The following is a 10,094-nucleotide window of genomic DNA, read 5'->3' as shown; positions in this document are numbered from 1 at the left end:
TTCACAAATGACTGAATGCATCATACAAAAAATACATCAATTATTCTGGGATAGAGGCCATTGGCCATTCCAGGATGATGGGTAGAATTAACCAGGGCGATCTTCCTGGAAGAGGTACACTTTATTTTAAAACGTAAATGGAGGAAAAAGGATGTGTACTGATTGGAAAGAAGGAAGAACAATTTTCTGCACAGTTGGAAAAAAATCTTGGAAGCAAAAGAGGAATGTCCTGGTGGCAAATAATGTCAACTAGAACATTTAGCCCAGCCATGCCTGTTAAGCCTTTAGGCTCTTTGATCACAGAAGAACAAGGAGGGAGAACTGGGTGTAAGTCACTCCCACTAGGAGGCTGCAACAGCCAGCTGGTAGTATTGAAAGCACAAGAACTCTAACTTGTGCATGTCAGCCTCTTGTTCAGGACTTGCTTTAATGGACAGAAGGTGTTGGAGGCAGGTAAGACCATTCTAACAAAGAGAGGTCCCTCCCTGTAGAGTCCCAGAAAGGGTGGAAATGTGTTTCTCCTCAGACATATGGGTAATGGGCAGAGCGCACTGAAGACAGCAGTCCTGTCTGACCCATCTTGGTGATCCTGACAATACCTAACTCAGAGCTCAGTACCTGGAAGAAGCTCCATACATGGCTAAGTTGATTTTCCCACCTGGTAGGGATCAGAGGTTGTATTATGCAGCAAAGTTTCTAACCCAGCTCTCTATTCTGCGTCCTTACTTTACATTCTGGGATGTGCCATGCCCTCTCTTTCTTCCAGATCTTTAAAGATGTTTCTCTTTGTGCCTGAAAAATATTCTAAAGGTCCCAGTTGAGACATGGCATTTTCCAAAAAGTCTTCTCTGACTTCCTGCAGCATTCAGTAATTCTCTTACAATCCTAGCATGTATTACCACGTCGTATTACGATTTGTTGTCCTCTTATCTGTATCTAGGTTTGACGCTAAGTTCCATGAAAGCAGAAACGATGATTCTCTTGTTGGTTGCTATTTCCCAAGAACCTAGCATAGTGCCTGGCACATTAGAGGTCCATAATGATTTAAGTTGGAAGTAGCAGGATGTCCAAAAAACCCTAGTCTGTGTAGCCTACATATGAAGGAACTCAGGAGGGAAGGTAGCTCCCCTAGAAGTGCCCACCTCAGCTCCCTGAAGCTTGCCTCTGATACTTCTTTGGTCCAGAGCAGTGCTGTCATTGAGTCTAGCACCATCTTGGCAGGGCCGACTTTGGTCACAATATCCCCACCTGCTGTAGGGTTATGGGGGTCCAAGTTACCCGACACCTTACACCACACTCTGAGCATGCTTCCATATGTTGAACAGCCTGGATAACTGAACTGGGTATGGTGCCTCAAACAAAAGGCTGACCAAGATAAATAAAGCCATGCACAATTGTTTACTAGGGAGTGCTCACCCTGATTCTCTAACTCCAACAAAAATAAGAGAAAACCATGAAAGAACGAGGTAGGAAGGATTAACCCTCACAGGACCCAGAGTCCAGGGCCCTAGACAGTCACAATGGGCACTTCCACATGTTCCAGGTGACATCAGGTTAAAAGAGGCGTCCAGGATAGCCCCAAAATGGGAAAGAAGTCACCCGAGCAGCTTTTGGAGGAAAGGAAAGTATTAAAGCAGGGAGAGATGAGTACCCCACAATGGAAGGCCTGGCAGCACCAGCCGACTATTTGTACATGGCCCCAGGCATTTCTAGCACCAGTGGCCTGCCAAAGTAACTACCTCCTCCCTCACAGCAGCTTCTTCTTCCTCCTCCTATCAGCAACATGAAGAAAAGAAGTCTATCTCCCCAAAGCTAGAGGATGCACAATGGTGCCTTCCAGAGGGGAGAGTCTATTCTGAGGTGTATGAGAGACATCACAGGCATGTGGCAACTCCCAGTAGCAGACTTCAAAATCAGCCTTGCTTCTGTAGCAATATTTTTCCCTCCTCCTTAAATTCAGCCCAGTTATTTAATAATATGAACTTACCCATTATGCGTTTCTCCACAGGACTTACCCTTCCTTGCAGGTAAGCATGGCCTAGGTGGCCCATTTCTCCCAGGAAACCTCCAACACTGCTAGATCACTTGTATTTTGCAAGCACTGATGGTATTAGGCATCTCTGCTACTTACTACACCCAGGCATCTATACATGGTGGTGGAACTGTTGCAATAAGTGGATTTGGCAAGAGCTGGCTGCTATAACAGAGTTTGGTCCTTTTTGAGTTCTTCACCTCTATACTCCCACCCCTTATAACAATCCCTCGATTCCAGATTTTGCCTTCAAAAGTGGACCATGGCCTTGGCTGGGTTCTGCCGCATAGACTTCTTATGATATAATTACTCTTGCCCTCTGACCGTGAGTCTAGCCAAGCCTGACCCTCATTCTATTGATTCGCCCTGAGTCATTTGTCAACAGAGTGGCTGATTCCCCTTGTCTAGGTAAGCACGGGAGGCATTTCATCAAGACATTTGACACCTTCCTTTGAAAGGTGAACGACAGAACATATGAATACCTCTGATTAACATCTAAAGGCAGCCTGGCCCCCCTGAAATTGCCCCTCCATGGAGTAGCTCTCAAGTAAATCCACTGTAGGGACCTCTACCATTTCAACTCATTTATCAGCAATTCCATCTGCTTCAATTTGGGGCACTCCATGTGTCTGTGGTTCCATCATGTCTGCCTGGGGTTGCTCCCTCAAGGGTTTCTGGCCTCCATGCAAGGCCTAATCCAGGCTGTCATCTTTCCCTGTGATATAGCTGGGGCAGCTGTTGCTCCTTCCTCGATAGTAGAGGGGTGGTTGCCAGAAAGCCTGAGGGGCCCACCATCTAATTTCCATGCTTGGAGCTAAATATGTGTGTGCATGATCTTTCCTTGAAACTGTAGGAGGGGACTCAGTCCTACTACCTTTTACACCAAATTGATTTGATGTCTTCTTAAGGAGTGGTGAGCTCATCCCTGCTCCTATTCAACTTCAAAGGCCAACAGTCTCATTAACCTAATTGCCTGACTTTGAGTAACTTGCTTAAATTACCAATTAATGGATGGCCATTTCTGTCCAAACAAAACATTTTAAAGCATTCCCACTGAAAAGAAATTGCTTCCAACCATGACAAATGAGTGTCTCCCTGCTGATAATTATAATAACTATAGTAGGTATGCTTCTAAGCCCTGAGAAATTTGTAAAAGAAAGGTACAAGTGGCAAATTTATATAGATTACAAACAGTGGAATCCTTTTTCAGTGATGGAATTTTGAAAAGTTTTTCATTCAACCAAGCTACACTAAGAATAAAGGCAATTAAATGTCAGGGCTGTAGAGCATTTGTCCTTTGGAGAGGGGGAATCCCTCAGGAAAAAGAATACTGAAACTGTCAGTAGCCCCTGTTGGCTATATTAAAGCTAATAAAATTACTAATGATACATTCCTCGCCAATGAGGGGTCCCTGCTGTGCTGCTTCTGTCTGCTTTAGTCACAGTGAACAAGGCAGGAAGATTGAATTATTGGCTGGATTCATTTTATTGGTTTAAGCTTTAGGGGGAGGGAGTTATATGGGAGATTCTTTTCATGTTTTGCTTTTTTGCTCTCAAGAAGCAGCTGGTTTTGTCTTTAGTTTCAAATGTCTATTTAAAAAAATCAGGGCAATCATTAGAAGGCAGGAATTTGGACATGGACACTTCCCAAAACACCTGATGTCAATCCCAGTCGGGTTTGCCAGGAATGGCCTCTCAAGTCTCAACTGGGAGAGATATGGGGGAGGAGGAGATAAAGGACTGAATTGATGGCTGTAGGCATGGCTGACAGGTGGCCTTAGGAGAGGAAGGGAGGGGGTACATTTTAGGAAGTGGCAGAGAGGAAGAAGAGCTGTGGACTCAGTGGACCAAAGCTTCAGGGCAGAGACTGGGCCTGCAGCCCTTGGGCTCACTGGCACTACCACGGTCGGATCCCTGTCCCTTGCTGATGCAAGCTCCCTTTTAAAATTTCTATAGGGAGATGGCAGCTATGGCATGCAAGATATCATAATTCCACTTGCCTCAAGAACAGCATGGGCTTCCTGAAGACAAGATATGCAGTGTAATTTCCTGGGAATGGAAACTTCTGACAGAGAGAGCTGGTGCTGATTTCAGAGTGTAGTTTCCTGAAAGCCTGGGATCTTATTACTGCTCATTCCCTTTAGCATCAACCAAATAGCCTTTTTCCACCATAGACTGGGGCACTGGGGATAGCAAAGAGAAACCCAAAACCTGGACTGAAACCTGGCCTCCAATCTCTGAGACTGTCTCCTTCTAACTGGAAGGGCCCAGACCCAAGATGCCATGAAAACTCCGGAGCATGTGTCTGTGTACCGAGCAGCCAGCTCTAGCACTGGACGCTTCTCGGAGAACCACTGCTCAGAGCCCAGGACTGTGATCATGCACACAGCTCGACAGTGGTCTGGTATTTATGCCCATCTGCATGCTGGCTTTCCTTTAGATCCATTCTCTACTCTTTTCTGCCCTGTGCTATACCCATGGGGTTGACTTCAGTGGATCTCATCTTCTGCTTTAGCTGATGGGATGCACCGGCAGGAGATTGGGGCAGGTGGTGAGGGGTGGCTAAGGAAAGAAAGGTCAGCATATTTCTTCCTCCTGCTTCCTCCCTAAGGTGATAAGGGACACTATTATGACAGTGGCTCTGCCCTCTATCCACAGCCACAACTGGATGCCGTCTCTGCCTCAGCTCCAGGATTCAGCAGCAACATTCCTCCTGTGGGAGGCTGAATAATGGCACCCAAAGATAGCCAGCTCCTGATCTCCAGTACCTGTGAATGTTGCCTTATATGGCAAAAGGGACTTGCAGATGTGATTCAGTTAAGGAGCTTGAGATGAGAGATTAATCTAGATTGTCTGGGTGGACACTAAATGCTACCACACGTGTGCTTATGAGAGGAAGACAGAGGAACACTGGATGCAGAAGAAGAGTCTATGTGACCAGAGAAGCAGAGAATGTAGTGACACAAACACAAGAGAAGGAATGCCAGCAGCAACCAGAGGCTGAAGGAAGCAAAGAACAGTCTCCACCTGGAATCTCCAGAAGGAACCAGCCGGGCCAACACCTTGACTTTAACCCAGGGAAACTCACCTTGGACTACTGGTCTCCCAAGTTGTAAGAGAATACATTTCTGTTGTTTTAAGTCACTAAGTCTGTGTTAATTTGTGACAGCAGCTTAGGAAACTAGTAAACCTCTCCAGTCTGCTGTTGCTCATGGCAACATCTCTTGTTGGTTCCCACACCTCTGAAAATAGTCCTTTATGAAAGTCTATTCAAAAATCCCCACTGAGTGTGGCTTCTGTTTTCCGCCAGAATCTTATCTTATATATTCTACTTCTTTCCAAAAAGAATGTAAGATAGTATATTTTTTTACGAGACAATAAAATTTTGCCTAATGAGAAAATGCAGAAGAAAAAGAAAATAAAGATAAAGAAATATGAAGCCAAAACTATCATTAGTATCCAAAATTCATGCTATACAGGCCTGAACACTTTTCAAGAATTAGTCTGCAGCTTCCACTCTAAGTTTCCCAGCAGCCAACACAAAGAGAATAAAAAGCATGATCCGTTATAGTTTACTATTTCCTAAACAATCTTGATAATACAGATCACCTGAATACCTTGCCAAACATCGAAATATCCAGTCACCACCTCATCCAAGACCTGTCAAATCAGAACCTACTAGGGAAGCAGTATGAATCTGGATTCTAACAAATATCCAAGATGAATAAGACGAGTCACAAATTGTGTAAGATAAGAACACAACATGGGGGTTGTTCACAAGAGAAACAGTGTTACTGATGTGAAAAAAAAGCCATCATCTCAGGGTTAGAAAGATGTCTCCAATTGTGTGCCCTACCAGCTGTGGTCAAGCACTGTCTCCAGTGCCCATGCAGCATACAGCTTCATGATAAGGTGACAAAAGTAAGTGATCTAATCATGAAAAATAAAATTACACCTTAACTGTGCTCTAAATGAATACACATACTATAGTGGACTTCTGCATTGCATCTTCAGTTTCCATTACCTGTTCTCCTTTCCAGATAACCTCCCAGTGTCCTTCCAGGGATTTCTGTGGTCAGGAGTGAACAGGCAACTGAGATTAAGGCAATCAAGGTGTTTTATTCCCCTGCCTGTAATGACTGCAGCAAGGAAAGGTAGTGAACAACACCAATCCAACCTGGCCTTTTTCTAGATATTCCAGGTTTACAGTCAGCTTTTTATTCTAGATGGTATAGTATGCAGAGAAGTCAGACCTTGACACCAGGAGGGAGGTCAGGCTGAGAATAAAATAGATGCAGACAGCATTACAGGGGTAAGAACCCCTCAGAAAACAGACAGAGCCTCGATCCAACCATGCATGAAACTTACTCCACCACTTCATTTTTTTCAATCATAAAATGCAATAATTTCCTGTATTGGGTAGGCCATCCTCTGTTGGGTTTTCTTTTACTCGCATCTGAAAGCATCGTATGCAGTATGCCTGTTGTATTTATTTAATAGTCTCCATTGAAAATCCACCTATAGGAAAAATTGCAGGAAAATAAATCCTTGGAGAGGGATAAACTCTACCAAAAAGAAACACTTAATGTTTTCTTTTGTAGTGACTACTGTTATTTAGGGGATTTTTTTTTTCTCTCCCCCTGCTTACCTTATGAAAAGAATTGTTAAGTGAGGAGCCTGGATGACTTGTTCTGATTTTTGTCCTCCTGATTGCTCACCATCACCAGGCCTTTCTATGCAACCAGACACTAATCTTGAGCTTATTTTTATCTGCTACTGTACCATCAACCTTTCAGGCATTTCCCAGAAAACATCATTTCAAAGACTCAGTGACGTAACTCGCCAGCCATCATTGACTCTCTAGACCCATAATCCGCAACCATTTGGGGAATCCAAGGGTGTACTCACCACTTGGTGAGGAGGAGCTATTAGGATCCACAGTGGGGAAAGAAGAGAAATACATGGAAATTGTATATTCATTGGAACCTGATTACATTTGGGGAATATTGGCTGTCCTTTCCCAACCACCTTAGCTATTTTGAATGACGAACACTGATTTCTTAGCTGAAATGGTTAATACTTTGTCAAATACTTACGAGCTAAAGCTTGGAGTCTGATTCACATCAACATAAAAATATTCCTGATGGGGGGAGTTGTTAAATGGGTAAAGAGTTTCCGTTTTGCAAAATGAAAGAAGCTCTGGATGTTAGTTACACAACAATACAACCAATACTTAACAATATTGCACTGTAAACTTAAAACTTATTTAGCTGGTACATTTTATGTGATGTATACTTTACTACTATATATACTGATATGTATATAGATGTAGATATAGATATTACTGAAAGAGGAGGGCAATTACATTTTATTGTTGCCCAGTAAGGTTTACACTTTAGATAATAATAATATCTAACACATAGAGTAGTAGTTACAATATGCCAGTTACTATTTCTTAAGTGTTTTTCACTTATTTAATTTACTCCTCATAACAAACCTGAGGGAGGTATTACAATTATTATTACTCTTATTGTATTTCCAATTTACTGATAAGGTAGCAGAGCCATGGAGAGGTTGTTAAACTAGCCCAAAGTCATCTGGGCTGAGCTGAGATACAAGCTTATTCAATTTCGCTCCAAAGTTCATCCACTTCCCAAGCAGCACTGTTGCCTCTCTCTAGTTTATGATCAGCAACCATTACACCCATTTTACAGAAGCAGGAACTGAAGCTCAGAGTTTAAAAAGTGGTCCAAGATTATGAAACTAGCAAGTACAGAGTCCAGACACATATTTAGCAAGTACAGAGTCCAGACACATATTTAGCCTCTCTAGTTCTAATGCCTTAGTCAAGAGCACAATCTAGAGAAAGTTCTAAGGCAAGAATCTCAGACAATCTTAAAAATTATTGAGGATGCTACATCGCACTTATTCTACAATTGACCACATAATTGGAAGTAAAACACTCCTCAGCAAATGTAAAAGAACAGAAATCACAACAAACTATCTCTCAGACCACAGTGCAATCAAATTAGAACTCAGAGTTAAGAATCTCACTCAAAACCACACAACTACGTGGATACTGAACAACCTGCTCCTGAATGACTATTGGGTAAATAACGAAATGAAAGCAGAAGTAAAGATGTTCTTCGAAACCAATGAAAACAAAGACACAACATACCAGAATCTCTGGGACACGTTTAAAGCAGTGTGTAGAGGGAAATTTATAGCACTAAATGCCCACAAGAGAAAGCAGAAGAGATCTAAAATTGACACCCTAACATCATAATTAAAAGAACTAGAGAAGCAAAAGCTAACAAATTCAAGAGCTAGCAGAAGATAAGAAATAACTAAGATCAGAGCAGAACTGAAGGAGATAGAGACACGAAAAGCCCTTCAAAAAAATCAATGAAACCAAGGAGCTGGTTTTTTGAAAAGATCAACAAAATAGATAGACTGCTAGCGAGACTAATAAAGAAGAAAAGTGAGAAGAATCAAATAGATGCAATAAAAAATGTTAAAGGGGATATCACCACCGACCCCACAGAAATACAAGCTACCATAAGAGAATATTATAAACACCTCTACGCAAATAAACTAGAAAATCTAGAATAAATGGATAAATTCCTGGACACTTACACCCTCCCAAGGCAAAACCAGGAATAAGTTGAATCTCCGAATAGACCAATGACAGGTTCTGAAATTGAGGCAATAATTAATAGCCTACCAACCAAAAAAAGTCCAGGACCAGATGGATTCACAGTCAAATTCTACCAGAGGTACAAAGAGGAGCTGGTACCATTCCTTCTGAAACTATTCTGATCAATAGAAAAAGAAGGAATCCTCTCCCTGACTCATTTTATGAGGCCGGAGTCATCCTGATACCAAAGCCCAGCAGACACACACACACACACACACACACACACAAAAGAAAGAAAGAGAGAGAGAGAATTTTAGGCCAATATCCCTGATGAACATAGATGCGAAAATCCTCAATAAAATACTGGCAAACCAAATCCAGCAGCACATCAAAAAGCTTATCCACCACTATCAAGTCAGCTTCATCCCTGGGATGCAAGGCTGGTTCAACATATGCAAATCAATAAGAATAATCCATCACATAAACAGAACCAAAGACAAAAACCACATGATTATCTCAATAGATGCAGAAAAGGCCTTTGACAAAATTCAACAGCCTTTCATACTAAAAACTCTGAATAAAGTAGGTATCGATGGAACGTATCTCAACATAATAAGAGCTATTTATGACAAACCCACAGCCAATATCATATTGAATGGGCAAAAACTGGAAGCATTCCCTTTTAAAACTGGCACAAGACAAGGATGCCCTCTCTCACCACTCCTATTCAACATAGTATTGGAAGTTCTGGCCAGGGCAATTAGGCAAGAGAAGGCAATAAAGCGTATTCACATAGGAAGAGAGGAAGTCAAATTGCTTGCAGATGACATGATTGTGTATTTAGAAAATCCCATTGTCTCAGCCCAAAATCTCCTTAAGCTGATAAGCAACTTCAGCACAGTCTCAGGATACAAAATCAATGTGCAAAAATCACAGAAATTCCTATACACCAATAATAGACAGAAAGCCAAATGATGAGTGAACTCCCATGCACAATCGCTACTAAGAGAATAAAATACCTAGGAATACAATTTACAAGGGATGTGAATGACCTCTTCAAGGAGAACTACAAACCACTGCTCAAGGAAATAGAGGACACAAACAAATGGAAAAACATTCCTTGCTCATGGATAAGAAGAATCAATATCGTGAAAATGACCTTACTGCCCAAAGTAATTTATAGATTCAATGCTATCCCTATCAAGCTACCACTGACTTTCTTCACAGAATTGGAAACAACTACTTTAAACTTCATAGGGAACCAAAAAGAGCCCACATTGCCAAGACAATCCTGGGCAAGAAGAACAAAGCTGGAGACATCGTGCTACCTGACTTCAAATTTTACTACAAGGCTACAGTAACCAAAACAGCCATGGTACTGGTACCAAAGCAAATATATAAACCAATGGAACAGAATGGAGGCCTC

Source organism: Macaca mulatta, chromosome 1, assembly GCF_049350105.2.
Source record: "Macaca mulatta isolate MMU2019108-1 chromosome 1, T2T-MMU8v2.0, whole genome shotgun sequence".
In the NCBI taxonomy this organism is placed as follows: Eukaryota; Metazoa; Chordata; class Mammalia; order Primates; family Cercopithecidae; genus Macaca; species Macaca mulatta.
Note: the sequence above shows the minus strand (reverse complement) of the source record.